Here is a 15,356-nt window from a genome sequence, read left to right on the forward strand (position 1 = left end):
AAGGTCAGAGTGGCCCATAGGCAAAATTGTTGCCATTCATCCAGATCATCAAGGTGTCCTGAGAGTAGTGAAAGTTTTATGCCGAGGCAACACTACTCTAAAAACTTTAGAGAAGCTGGTTCCTCTTGAATTGGCTGAGCGAGAACATCAACCAGATCCAGTTTCTCCAGTAGTTTCCGAGGACAGTAATCCTGATCCTCCGAGCAACCGCCCCACTAGAGCTGCTGCTCAACAATGTAAGCGGAAACTGCAAGCCTATTACAGCTCTGACCAAGAGTAATTCCTTTTGCATCCAATTTAGATAACTATGATGTACTGTGGTGTGATGTCAAGTAACAAACCATTACAAGTCACTATGACCCAGGACATTCCCATCACAGTAGATTCTGTTGTTTGAATTGTGTGATTTAAATCTTTAATTGTTGTATAGGCTATAAATAACATTATTTATCTAGAGTACCTGAGAGTTTGCAGACGTTGAGATTTTGTAACATACACATTACATGTCATAGCGACACCAGTCTCATAGTCTATTGTAAGCTTTCTTAATTATCAACTTTAGGTAATTCATAATAACATGTTCCATTTAATATGAAATCAGCAAGACTTAAGTTTCTTGTATGTCCTTGACAAATACGGGACATTCGTCATGTGTGTACTAACATACTAATATTAATACCAACTTCGGGATAGGTGTGTCAGTACTCCACATTACACTGCGACTCTAAAACTCTCCCCCCGGAGTTATGTTGGAAATTCCCAACACTAAATACAACACTGTTGTATTATTATTAATTATTACTAAATCCACTAATCACTGTAGTAATTAAAATTAACCAAACGTAGAGTTCACATGTACTAATAATTACATCTGTACAATGAGGCTAGAATTCTTACGTCACCAGACGCCAGTATTGCGTCAGATTCCATTATAATAAACACAACTATATCCAGTGTGTCTGAGAATTGAATTTGATTCTCTATAAAACAACGGTGTTCTGTGTGATAATTATTTACAGATAAACTGATCCACAACTAATGCCAAATAGAGCGTTTATAGTTATAACTGTTATCTGTTAATAAATTTAACGTCACGCGTGAATGCCCTGGAGAGACTTTAATTCATCTCCATTGCTCGTTTACCATCATAAAACGGGCAAATAATAATATTTAACTCCTCTGAATAATAAACCCGTCCTTATCCGAGCATTTCAATCACAACTGCGAGAAATGATAATATTCGAAGTAAATAATTTGTGTATCAAACGTGGGACGCGGAGCGGGGCAGGGGAGACGCTAGTACACAAGGCGACGCGCTGAGAGAGATGCCATTACCCCAGCCACCAGGGTAGACGCCACCAAGGGCTCCAGATGAAAGTCGCCACTGTGAGGTGTGAAGAACCTTTGCAGACAATAACTTAGCTGGTGTCAGTGTCACTTTACACAACGTGTTGAATTGTCAAGAGATTTAATTTGACATTCGGCCAGGAACCTGTTAAATCTGGTTCCATGTAGCCCAACGTGACCGGCCAGTGAAGCGCGTCAACATCTAGGCTAGGCTAGACACCACGTGTTCGTTACAACGAAGCCTGAACCTAGGACGCGAACTTCGGCAAGCCTTAACTTACACAGTGCCCTATTAGCTAAGTACCTTTATTCTTATTTGATGCATCATCTAGGAGGGGGTTATAGCTGGGTAGCTTGTCGTTATGCAGAGCGACTATAAAAAACCACAGGTTATTATTTACCTTCATTATTTAATTTAATTTTCTTGAACATAGATGTCTAGCAGCTTAATCTGTTGCTACTGAATATAATTTGATTTACAGCGTGTGTGAAGAATTCTCCGAGCTGTCATTTCCCGTGTTAATCATCTCCCAGTGTTCCATGATGAGTCCAGGAGATTCCGAGGATGAGTCGTAACCGACTTCTTGGAAATCGTCTTCAAGCTAAGACCCTTTCCGTATTCCTTAAATTTCATTATCTGTAGTATTATTCATGCAGAGCACTGTTTCTTTGGATTAACATGTGTTTATTATAATTATTAATTTCTCATGTTCATAATCTATGTTCTTATTGGTGACAAATACAATGATTCTATAATTGGTCATAGGATTAGATTATTGCATAATGAACTGGTGCACGAACCACATTAGTTCCTGGACATATGAAGTTCCAGTAATAACCCCCCAATGTAGGTGTTTGAGGCTTTGATTCAGTTAATTATACAGCCCATTAATTATATAAGTGATCATATTCTCTAGTATTTTATCCATAGTTACTGGTTCATCTAGGAATTTTCTAATGATCACATTTTCTTAGTTTCCCTCTTTACTATAAAAGCGGGTGGTCCTTCGTAATAGAATTTCATTACATTAATATTTAAATAAATAGAGTCAAGCCCCAAATGTCCCACAGGTGGTGTCCCGTCTTCACAGCACTCTTTGTCATATAACTTTGAAACTACTGACGGTCTTGGCCTCCACCACCTTCTCACCTAATTTGTTCCAACCGTCTACCACTCTGTTTGCGAAAGTGAATTTTCTTATATTTCTTCGGCATCTGTGTTTAGCTAGTTTATATCTATGACTTCTTGTTCTTAAAATTCCAGGTCTCAGGAAATCTTCCCTATCGATTTTATCAATTCCTGTTACTATTTTGTATGTAGTGATCATATCACCTCCTTTTCTTCTGTCTTCTAGTTTTGGCATATTTAATGCCTCTAACCTCAACTCGTAGCTCTTGCCCTTCAGTTCTGGGAGCCACTTAGTAACATGTCTTTGCACCTTTTCCAGTTTGTTGATGTGCTTCTTAAGATATGGGCACCACACAACAGCTGCATATTTTAGCTTTGGCCTAACAAAATTTGTGAACAATTTCTTTAGTATATCGCCATCCATGTATTTAAAAGCAATTCTGAAGATAGAAAGCGTGGCATAGGCTCCTCCCACAATATTCTTTGTGTGTTCCTCAGGTGATAGTTTTCTATCTAGAACCACCCCTAGATCTCTTTCTTTATCAGAATTCTTTAAAGATTTCTCACATAATATATAGGTTCTGTGGGGTCTATGTTCTCCTATTCCACATTCCATAACGTGGCATTTATTAACATTAGATTCCATTTGCCAAGTGGTGCTCCAGATATTTATTTTGTCCAGGTCATCTTGAAGGGCATGACAATCGTCTAAGTTTCTTATCCTTCCTATTATCTTAGCATCATCAGCAAACATGTTCATATAATTCTGTATACCAACTGGTAGATCATTTATGTAGACAATAAACATCACTGGTGCAAGAACTGAACCCTGTGGTACTCAACTTGTGACATTTCTCCAGTCCGATACATTGCTTCTGATCACTGCCCTCATTTTTCTATCAGTCAGAAAATTTTTCATCCATGTTAGAAGCTTACCTGTTACCCCTCCAATATTTTCCAGTTTCCAGAAGAACCTCTTATGTGGAACTCTGTCGAAAACCTTTTTTAGGTCCAGATAGATGCAGTCAACCCAACCATCTCTTTCCTGTAATATCTCTGTGGCTCGATCATAGAAACTGAGTAAATTTGATACACAGGATCTTCCAGATCGAAAACCATACTGTCTGTCTGATATTATATCATTTCTCTCCAGGTGTTCTACCCATTTAGTTTTAATTATTTTTTCCAATATTTTGACTATTACACTTGCCAATCATACTGGTCTATAATTAAGGGGGTCTTCCCTGCTTCCACTTTTGTAGATTGGAACTATGTTAGCCCTTTTCCACACATCAGCTACAACTCCTGTAAACAGGGATGCCTGAAAAATCAGTTGAAGAGGAATGCTGAGCTCAGGTGCACATTCTCTCAGAACCCATGGTGAAACTCCATTTGGACCAACTGCTTTGTTCTTATTTAGCTCCTTGAGCATTTTTTCCACTTCGTCTCTAGACACCTCTATGTGCTCTATGTTGTTCTCTGGAATTCTTATTGTATCTGGTTCCCTGAAGATTTCATTTTGTACAAACACACTTTGGAACTTTTCGTTTAATGTTTCACACATTTCCTTTTCATTTTCCGTGAATCTATTTCCCATTTTCAACCTCTGAATATTATCCTTTACCTGCAATTTGTTGTTTATGAATTTATAGAATAGACCTGGTTCTGTTTTACATTTGTCTGCAATCCCTTTTTTTAAATTTCTTTCTGCCTCTCTAATCACTGCCGTGTAGTTGTTTCTAGCATCTTTGTATCGCTGGTATGTTTGGGGGTTTGGCCTCTTCCTATATTGATTCCATTTTTGTGTCTTTTGGTCGCTGGCCCTCTCGCAATTTCTGTTGAACCAATCCTGTTTCCTAGTTCTGCTTCTCTGTTTTGGTATAATTTTTTTTGTTTCTTTATCATATATTTCACAAAACTTGACGTACATCTCATTCACTTCCTTGTCTAGCAACAAGTCTGTCCAATTACACTCACTAAAATTTTTTCTAAGGTTGCCATAATGTCCTCTCCTAAAGTCAGGTTTTTCAATTTCATCAACTATCATATTTTCTTCCAGATTATAACGCATTGCATACTTTATTCCCAAAAAGACATGGTCACTTTTACCCAAGGGAGGAAGGTACTGAATGTTAAATATTTCTTCCTCCTTCCTGGTAAATATCAAATCTAGCATGGAGGGAACGTCCCCTTCCCTCATCCTCGTAGCTTGTTTAACATGTTGATACAAGAATGTTTCCAGGATGAGGTCTACAAATTTACAGGTCCAAAAATCTTCCGTTTTAGCTTCATATGCTTCCCAATCTATGGGAAGCATATGAATCTGTCAATCCCTCTTCGGGTTTGGTGTCCCTTCGGGTCCATTGGTCCCATCCTTCCAGAGGTTATCGGCTTCCCGCATCCCGCCTCATGAGGTGCAGGAGGCCATTGCAGCTTACCTCCTCCAGGACCCGGATTCTGCCTCCATCATGAATCCATCTTCATTCAGGTTTGGGTCTTCATCTCTTTACCGGGTTTGTTATGAGGTTCTGGAGTCGTCCTGGCTAGCGAACTGCCCCTTCTTTTTGTTGGAGGCTTGCCATACTTTCTTTCATTCCCGCACGCTTGAATGGCACGAGGCGCTAATGGTGGTCCAGGTTTACCTCGGGGGGGGGGGGGGGGGGGGAGTTTGAGCACCTCAATGCATGCTTTTTTACCCCTGCCCTTCCACAGATTATTGGTGTAGTGCAGCTCCACGTGCAGGTTCCCTCCCTTTCAGCTGCACTAGTTGCTGAGGACTTGCACGCTCGTGGCCTGTTGCCTATGGTCTTGCAGTTCTTTTTCCTCCTGGAGCTATCCTCGGATTGGCTTGAGGATGAGGAAGTGCTTGGGGCTGTTCCTGGGTCTTGTGCCTGGATCTCGGCAACGCATTTTTTAATGCTGTGTGCGACAATCCTGCGGAATGCGGTGTGTCTGTTTTTCGCTTCGAGTCTCGTGTGTCAGCAGGTGATTCTCGCTTCCTCCTTCGAATCTGCTTGGGCCTTGGCTCTTAGGGTTTCTTCACCTTTTTGTCCTTTGCTGTTTGCAGAGTCTGTTGTTGGGCAGTACTGCATAAACCCGCTAATCTGGACTATATGGGAAGGATCCCCAGCCGAATTAGTGCGTTTTCTGGATTAACATACTTTTTCACCACGGAAGTCAGAAAGTGACCATTTCCAAAAATGTTTGTAAAAACAGCCACTTGGTTTGCAAACTAAAGTTATCCAAAGGCAGGTAGAGAGGGAGGGAGGGAAAAAGCAGGCATGGGGGGGAGGGGAGGGAGGGAGAAAGGGGGTGGGGGAGGTAAAGGCAGGCAGGGAGGGAGAGACTTGGAGGTAGGTAGGGAGGGAGGGAGGCAGACAGGCAGGCAGGGGGGAAGGAGGGGGCAGGCAGGTGGTAGGGAGGCAGGAAGGGAGGGAGGGAGGCAGGCAGGCATGGAGGGAGGAAGCAGGCAGGCAGGGAGGCAGGCAGGCAGGCAGGCAGGCAGGGAGGGAGGGAGGGAGGGAGGGAGGTAGGCAGGGAGGGAGGGAGGTAGGTAGGCAGGGAGGGAGGGAGGTAGGTAGGCAGGGAGGGAGGGAGGGAGGGAGGGAGGGAGGGAGGTAGGCAGGGAGGGAGGGAGAGACTGGGAGGTAGGCAGGCAGGCAGAGAGGGAGGAAGGCAGGCAGGGAGGCAGGCAGGCAGGCAGGGAGGGTGGCGGGCAGGCAGGCTATGTGACCAGTGGAGCAAAGAGTGTTTGGGAATGTATGGGGGGAGGGGGTGAGGAAGTGAGTGTGGGAGGAAGAGCAGCAGTGAGGGGTGACTCCCTCCCTCCCTTCATGACTCCCTCTCTTCCTGGTGGTGGTGTACAAAGAGTGTTAGGCCGGGCTTATCTCTCAGTGGTAAAGGTTCACATTTTATATTCAGCGGCAAGTAGACCCTAGGTTTAGAAGAGATTTTTAGGTATCAAACTCTATCATTATACGCTGATCCGGCCTAATATCCGCCAGTCTGGCTTCTATAAACAGTTTGGCTGGATAGGGAGATAACTTTATCTGGCCACGATTTTTGCCGGATTAGGGCGTTTTCCGAATTGGCGGATCCCGTATTATTGAGTTTCTACTGTACCTGCAGGCAGCTTCTTCTAGTTGCTGTCCGATGTTGGACTTGTTGGTTCTCCGGGAGGCCCGAGGGGGGGGAGGGTTCTTCCCGGAGAGGTGGTGCCAAGGCTCTGGGTTCCTCTCATCATGTTAGGCCGGTGGTGCCAGTTTTCGAGCTGGCGCCACCTTCGGACCTGTCTTCATCTTATTGGTGTGGTGATCGCTCTGCACGTAAGTTGGGTTCTCGCAAGGGATGTCGGCCCTTTTGCGGTTTGCCCCATTGACGGGGCAATGGGGGGGTTGGCCCCTTCTCCTGCAGGGAGTTCAGGGCTGGTGGGGCAGGCCTCCTTTCCTGCATTCTGTCGAGTCATCTTGGAGTGGCTGTGCTTGGGCATGGTCGAAACGATGACATCCATCGGATGGGTTTTCCAGTCCCGTGTGTGGACCTGTGGTTCATTCTGCACTTGTCACAACTGAACCCCTAGGTTTCTTGCCCCTCCTTTCGGATGACTAGTCTGTCCCAGGTCCAGCTGCTTTTGGAGCTGGGCGCTTGCATGGTGCCCCTGGACCTCCGGGTCGTGTATTGGCACATTCCAATTCATCCGAGGTTCAGGGACTGGCTCGATTTTCTTGTGGGGTATCTCAGTTACCGCTTTTGTTGCCTCCCATTCGGGTTAGATCTGGCTCTTCTCGTGTTTACACGCCTTACCTGGGTCATGGTGGCCCGTCTGCGTATGTTAGGGGTTTGGGTGCTTGCCTACCTCGACGATTGGCTGGTGTAGGCTCCCAGCCAGTCTGCGTGTCTGCTTGTAAGGGATTTGGTGCTTTCCCAGCTCGTCGGGTTTGGATTACTAGTGAACTGGAGGAAGTCCCATCTGGTTCCCTCTCATGTTCGGACTTGGTTGGGTCTTGTGTTGGACTCTCAGACCTCTTCCTTGTCTCTCCCTCCGGAGTCTCTGCTTCAGCTTCAGTCCTGCCTTCAACTGTTTCTGGGGTGCTCTCAGGTCACTTGACGGTTTGTTGACGGTTTGTGCGGGAGTCTGAACTTTGCTGTGTTGGTCTACCTGCCGGGTCGAGTTTGGCTATGTTGTCTGTTCTGGCTCCTTCAGGGACGTCCCTTCTGCCTCTCTCGTGAACGCTGGGTTTTGCCTTCAGGGGGCCTTGTGTCGGTTGTTGCGTCGTTGGCTTCCTCTTCATGTTTTCAGGGTTCAGTGCCTCGATGCCTACCCGAACCCTCGCTCAATGTTTTTACGGACGCGTCGTCTTTTGGGTGGGGCTTTGTGACTAGTGCTCGCCTGGCGAGTACTTGCCAGGACACTGTTCCTGGCCCTAGCTGGGCGGTGTCGCATTTGGTCGGCGGTTGCGGCCTGTTGCTTCGTTTTCGGGTTGGTATGCGAGTGGCGACTGCCTCCCAGGTTAGTCCCTCGTTTTTTCTTTGGGTAAGTAGCTCAGGCAAAACGAAGGGGTCTCCCCCTCCCCCAGAAAATCAGCGTTGAATGTAATGAAACGTCAGTTTCTGGGTGAGATCCAGAGGCTCCCTGGCAACCCTCCATCTCAAGCTAAATGAAATTTCTTTCATCCTAAACCTGCTTCCAACACTAGTAGCACTGTACTATGCCTTCCCTTCATATCTGAACTCAAAACTTTTACCAATCCCTTTTCGTCCTCTAGACGAAAGTCCTCTAGACGGTTATCTCAAGATAACCTCAAGAAGACATAAAGCTCGCCTTTCGACAAACTAACACACTTCATAGAATTCTAGTTCATACTGCTCCTCCTGCTTCTAATGCTGCTGGTGTCTACTCTATATCCTGTTCGTCTTGTCCTCTCCAATACTTTGGCGAAACTGGCCGTACTCTTAATGACAGACTTAAAGAACACAAGAGAAATGTTAAGTCTGCAGACACTAACAATGCTTTCTTCTGTCATATGAGGGATTCTAATCATCCTATTGATTGGTCTTCCTCCAAAATAATCTTTCCTGCCTCTACTCTACACAGACGCCATCTTGTTGAATCGGTTCTAAAACACAACGTACCCAACATGAACTTTAGTCCTGGCTTTGTTGCTGTGGACTCTTCCCTTTCACAGTATATACTCAAATGCTCTAATCTTTCTAACAAATGTGACCTAACATAAGCTTACCCTTCCATTTATCTTTCTTTCTCTTTCCTTTTCTTTCTCTCTTCTCTCTTTTTTCTGTTCATTGTTTTCTCTTACGTTCCCTTGCTATCCTCTTCTTATTCCTATTAATCATTCCTCTTCTCATTCAGTGGTTATAATAGGAGCTGCCTCGTATGGGCCAATGGGCCTTCTGCAGTTCTTATTCCTACTATTATCCCCTCTACTACACCTTACCTTGCTCCTCACCTCTCTCTTGCCTATTTATTGCCTGCATCAACTTCCTCAAAACATACACATTCAGCACCGCTCCTGTGCCAGGTAAATCCACCACGGGCTCACCATAGCCCGTGCTACTGGTCCCGCTTCTGTGCCAGGTAAGTTACGGGCTCACCATAGCCCATGCTACTTGGAACTTGTTCCGAGTAGCTGAATCTATAACAACAAACATTCCTCATCACAGTCGACTTGAGAATGGTCCAGGAAGGACCAAAACGTCGTCGTCCCTTCACCTTCTAGTGTGTGGTCTGGTCAACATTCTTCAGCCACGTTATTGTGACTCATCGCCTGCAACCCTCCAGTAGGCATTTTTTTTTTTTTTTTGCATGTTTTAACATCCAGCCTCAGAACTGGGGTGTAGATAGCCGGCACAAGGAGTCTGGGGGCTCCCCCTACCCCCCTCCCAGTGAGAAGGGAGCTGGGCAGACAGCGGAGCGGCACGTGGTGACGTCATGCTCGTTTGCTTGTTTTCATTTGGGGATTTCTGTTCACTCGTTTGAATTTCAGTAGCACTTTTAACCAGAATAGAGTTTGTTTTGGGGCACTTACCTTTTTGGGTGCCTGACCCGGTCGATGGCAGAAATAGAATGTTCCAAACCACATGTGCATTTCTATAGGTCATTGCTCCTTGTGCCTCTCTGACGGGGCCAGGTTCTGGCTCATGGTCCCCGGTAGGCCTAAGAACTTGACTGATGCCGAAGTCTAATGCAGTATATCCATATCAGTCTGGATAGCTCCAGGAGCCTCCGGGTCTCGCCCAAAAACTGGCGTTCATTACATTCAATGCCTTTTTTTTTTCATCCTGCTAATATGACATCAGGAAATGCAGGAAATCTGTTGTTCATGGCTTCAACAAGTGGTAGAGCCAAGAGAAAACAGGTTGTGATGACTTTTGAACAAAAAGTTCAGCTTATAAAGGAAGTTGAAAGTGGATTTCCTAGAAGTGTTGTGTGCACCAAGTACCGTGGCACCTGGACTTACAACTGCCCCTGCTTACGAATTTTTTGAGTTACAACGTAAATTTCGTCGGAAAATGCAACTCGACTTACGTCCTTTGCCTCGACAAGCGACTTTGTTGAAACGCATATGGGTCGACCAATCCCGTGATTCCTGGAGGCACGGCCGACCTGGCCTCAGTTTATCAGACCTGCCTGCTTAGTGACGATCGTGCTTGTAAAGAATTTAATTATTTTTGTGCTTTTTTGTTTTTTTAACATAAAAGTAATTATTATATATCACGTAATGGGTCTCAAGAAAGTCGGTGGTAAGGTTCAACCTAAGAAAGCACATGTGAGGATGACCATAGAAGAAAAACAAGAGATCATTCATAAACATGAAAATGGTATGAGGGTTGTTGATATAGAGTAGAGGATGTCCCTTCCTCATTTATTAAGAAAATGAGTGCAGCATGGGAAGAATTGCAAAGTTTTGCTGAAAAACGTCACCCAAATCAAGCTGTAGCAGGCTGTTGTGTTAACTTTTTATCCCTTTAACTGCACAAAGCATCATATGATGCTTTGAGTAACTGTCAACAAATTGGGCACAGTATCATATGATGTTTAGGAGTACCATGCAAGATTTAAAAGTCCCATGGCTACTCGTGGTTCACATCAGCTTCCTCAGGGCTTTTGTAAACAGATGCCATTTAAAAAATCTTGGGCAACATTCCCGGGTGTGAGAACCTCAGTACTGAATGAACCACCAAGGCTGGTGCATGCAGCATGAGCTCACAGCACTACTGTTCAGCTTGTGATTACAGCATCGCCTAAAAATGTAAAAAATATATGTACTGTAACTAGTATTATTTAGCGATGCTAGTATTACAGAAGACCTCTGACTGTGATAAAAATGACCGGGATTCTAATAATAGCAGGATTGTTGTGATATAAATAAATAAATAAATAAATAAATAAATAAATAAATAATAATTTGTGCTCTGCGTTGTATTGGGGGAGGAGTAATGTTGAAGGAGGGAGGGCTATAGTGTCATCTGTCGAATCTGTGTGGCCACCTGTTACCGTCTGCACTCACTATACCAACTTAGTGCCCTGGAAACACAAACCGAAACTGTCTCTATTTTCCGCTTGTTACAGCTTGTAATAAAGTTGTTACATCTTGGCTTAACGTGTTTATGAGGTATTAGAACATTGTTACAACTTGCTATATTGGTTGTTATTACTGGTTAGGTGGTGTTAAAGCATGTTCGAACGTTGTACCAACGTCGTAGTTTCGTTGTGTGTGTTTGGCAGGTGGTTCCCTCTGGTGAACACAAATGTAGATACTTACATATAATGTACTAGTATTTTCTGTTGCCCAGTCGAAAACTTTATTAATATCTGCTGGAAGTTTTTCAATGTCTCCAGCAAAAATAATTTTCCTACTGATTTTTGTGTCATCTGCAAAGGATGATACGAAGCTGTGACTTGTATTTTTGTCTATATCTGATATGAGAATAAGGAAAAGCAGTGGGGCACGGACTGTACCTTGAGGTACAGAGCTTTTAACTGTGCTTGGACTCAATTTTTTATGGTTGACTGTTGCTCTTTGTGTCCTGTTCGACCAAAAACTGAGTATCCAGTTTCCTACTTTACCGGTTATTCCCATTGACCTCATATTGTGTGCAATTACTCCATGGTCACATATATTGAATGCCCGTGCAAAGTCCATGTATACCACATCCACATTCTGTTTTTCTTCTAAAGCCTCAGTGACTTTGTCGTAGTGATCAAGTAGCTGTGAGAGGCACGATTTTCCCACTCGAAATCCATGTTGGCCTGGGTTGTGAAGGTCATTGGTCTCCATAAAACTGGTGACCTGACTTCTAATCACACCCTCAAATACTTTTATTATGTGGGACATTAGTGCAACTGGTCTATAATTCTTTCACAATGCTTTGCTACCTCTCTTGTGTTGAGGGGCAATGTCTGCTACTTTAAGTGCATCTGGTATCTCCCTCATGTCCAAGCTCTTCCTCCACGCTATATTGAGTGCCTGTGCTACTGGCACCTTGCATTTCTTTATGAATATTGAATTCCATGAATCTGGACCCGGAGCTGAGTGTATGGACATGTTTGCAATTTCTCTTTCAAAATCTAGTACGCTCGTGTTGATATCAGTTATATTTACTGGGGTTTGGATATCACGCATAAAGAAATTCTCTGGATCTTCCACTTTCATGTTATTTATTGTAGAGCTAAACATGTCCTCATACTGCTTTTTAGGATTTTACTAATTTCTTTGTCATCGTTTGTGTATGAATCTTCACTCGTACGAATGGATCCAATACTGGCACTGGTTTTTGCTTTTGGTTTCGCATATGGGAAGGAGTATTTTGGATTTTTCTTTATTTCCTGAATTGCTTGCTCTTCTAACTGCCTTTCTTCAGTCTGATATGAGTGTTTCAATTTCCGCTCAATTTCTTCAATCTCCCTATTTAAATTATTCTTTCTTTGTAAGGAAAGTTGTGTCTGCTTATGCATTTCCGTTATTTTTTTCCTTTTTTTATAGTGTCATCTGCATTCTCTTTCTACGCTGGACCTCTTTCTGGCTTTCCTCAAGGAACATGTTTCAGCCAGACTTGATATGCTTTCGAAGTCAGTTTTTCTATTCTTTCTGTAGGACTTGTATTACTTACAACAGTTTCTCATGGAATGTTTGTAAGTTCCCTGTTTATTGTCTCCCAGTCTACCATTTTATTATTATAATTTAATTTACTGAATAACCCATCTCTCGCTTGATCATTGTTTTAGGTCTATTCTGGGTATTGATGGTAGTTTACACTTCAATGAGCTTGTGATCTGAGTATGTGGTATCTGATATCGTAATGTCCCTGATTATGTCTTCAGGAGCCATGGTAACCGAAAATCCAAAGAAAAATGGAATATTTACGAAAAATTACGAAAAATACTACAACGTTCTGGCAACACTGTGGTCCAAACCGTTTAATGATATCTTGAAAAACAACGTAATTAGAGTCAAATTTCCCGCTGCAACTTTCGTGAATCTGGTCCTCGCGGCGTGAGTGCGCCGCGGGGTATTGTATCTTACGTTGTAGAAGTCTTATTTTTCGTAATAGCGTTGAAAATAACATGTTATGCATAAAATGAATATAAACTCACTCATTGGCAACAGTATCGTGAGAGAGAGAGGGTGGTACGTGGCTCAGGCCCTCAGTCACTGTGTGTGTCTCTTGGAGAGTAGATGTATCGCTGATGCGCTCTCACAATATCTCCCAGAACTCATGCTATATTTGCTATTTGTACTGCAATATGACTTACCAAACGAACAAGAGAAAAGCATTGAAAGCTAGATGCATGCGAGCTCTCCATAGAAGGTACGAGCTGGCCGCAATGTGTAAATCACGCATTGTCACGAGTGACCGCGAGTATGAGTATCTTGTCGCGCGCGCTACGCAACTCCAACTTTTACAACTAGATCTGGTCTCACAGCCTTTATTTATTATTCAATTTACATGAAACTTGCACATTATATGTAGAGTTTACGCCTTTAAAAACTGATGTCATTATTCTTATCTACGTAGATTTATTGATTTTATAAATAATGATACACTTCATTTTGTTGCATACGTTTTTGGGAAACTTTTAAAAATCTGTATTATTTCACTAAACACATCTGGGATAAAGATGTGACACAAAAATCTTTATTATATAGTAAGGTCATAGCTGAGTGTCGTAGAAATGATTTTGGTTCACAATTGTGTGGGCTGTGAAATCAATTGAACATGGTTGAATTTTTTTTTTTTTTTTTTTTTTTCTCCTCTATTTAGGCTGAGATGCTGAAACTTGGCCTAGGTGCAGCACCTTTCACATGTATCAGGATAATAAATTATGAATACCCTACAACAATTTCTTATATCCTGGTACTATGGCCCCTTCATTGTTTGTAAAGACCCGATCTAGAATATTTTCATTTCTCGTTGGCTCTGATATCTGCTGGTTGAGTGAAAATTAATCACAGAATCTAAGCAGTTCTCTAATCTGTGGTTGGTTATGTCCTGATAGATTTCCTGGTATAATATTATTGTTTGCTATTCTCTATCTTAGATTTGGCAAGTTGAAGTTACCTAGGAAGATAATATGAGGTATCGGGTTCGCCAAATTATCAAGGCTATTCTCTATTTTGTTTATCTGTTCTGCGAATTCCTCAGCCATTGTATCTCGCAGTTTGTATATTAGAATAAAAACTAAGTTTATTTTCTCTATTTTTACTCCCAGTACCTCTACCACCTCATTTGTAGAGTCAAGGAGTTCTGATCATACAAGGTCTTCCCTAATATACAGACCCAGTCCTTCATGTGACCTAAATTACCCTATAACACCTTTATAGATTATATCCTGGAATCCAGATCTCACTGTCGAAGAATTCCCCTGCATGGGTTTCTGTGAAAGCTCCAAATACTGCATTTGATTCAGTGAGGAAGCCATTTATGAATTGTACTTTGTTTTTTTTTCTTGATTTTAGTCCTTGCATGTTGACAAAGATGAATGAGTTTACTCAATTTGGGATAGTTTGACTGGGAGACTTTTTTGGCAGGTACATTATGCGAGGACATGTTTAGTTCGTTTGGCCCAGTGCTGATTGTTGTAGGGCAGTTGCCTGTTGTAGTTGTAGTTCCTTTTTGGTGTACTCACCTAGTTGTGCTTGTGGGGGTTGAGCTTTGGCTCCTTGGTCCCGCCCTCAACCGTCAATCAACTGATGTACAGATTCCTGAGCCTACTGGGCTCTAGCATATCTATATTGGAAACTGTGTATTGAGTCAGCCTCCACCACATCACTTTATATAGTGCATTCCATTTACTAACTACTCCGACACTGAAAAAGTTCTTTCTAATGTGTCTATGGCTCATTTAGGTACTCAGCTTCCACCTGTCCCTTTGTGCGTGTACCACCTGTGTTAAATAATCCATCCTTGTCTACACTGTCAAATTGTAATTTGTATCTGTAATGTATTTGTATTTGTATCGGGTGTAATTACCTAAGTGTAGTTACAGGATGAGAGCTACGCTCGTGGTGTCCCGTCTTCCCAGCACTCTTTGTCATATAACGCTTTGAAACTACTGACGGTCTTGGCCTCCACCACCTTCTCACTTAACTTGTTCCAACCGTCTACCACTCTATTTGCGAAGGTGAATTTTCTTATATTTCTTCGGCATCTGTGTTTAGCTAGTTTAAATCTATGACCTCTTGTTCTTGAAGTGCCAGGTCTCAGGAAATCTTCCCTATCGATTCTATCAATTCCTGTTACTATTTTGTATGTAGTGATCATATCACCTCTTTTTCTTCTGTCTTCTAGTTTTGGCATGTTTAATGCTTCTAACCTCTCCTCGTAGCTCTTACCCTTCAGTTCTGGGAGCCACTTAGTAGCA

This window comes from Procambarus clarkii, chromosome 15 (genome assembly GCF_040958095.1).
Source record: "Procambarus clarkii isolate CNS0578487 chromosome 15, FALCON_Pclarkii_2.0, whole genome shotgun sequence".
NCBI classification, from domain to species: domain Eukaryota; kingdom Metazoa; phylum Arthropoda; class Malacostraca; order Decapoda; family Cambaridae; genus Procambarus; species Procambarus clarkii.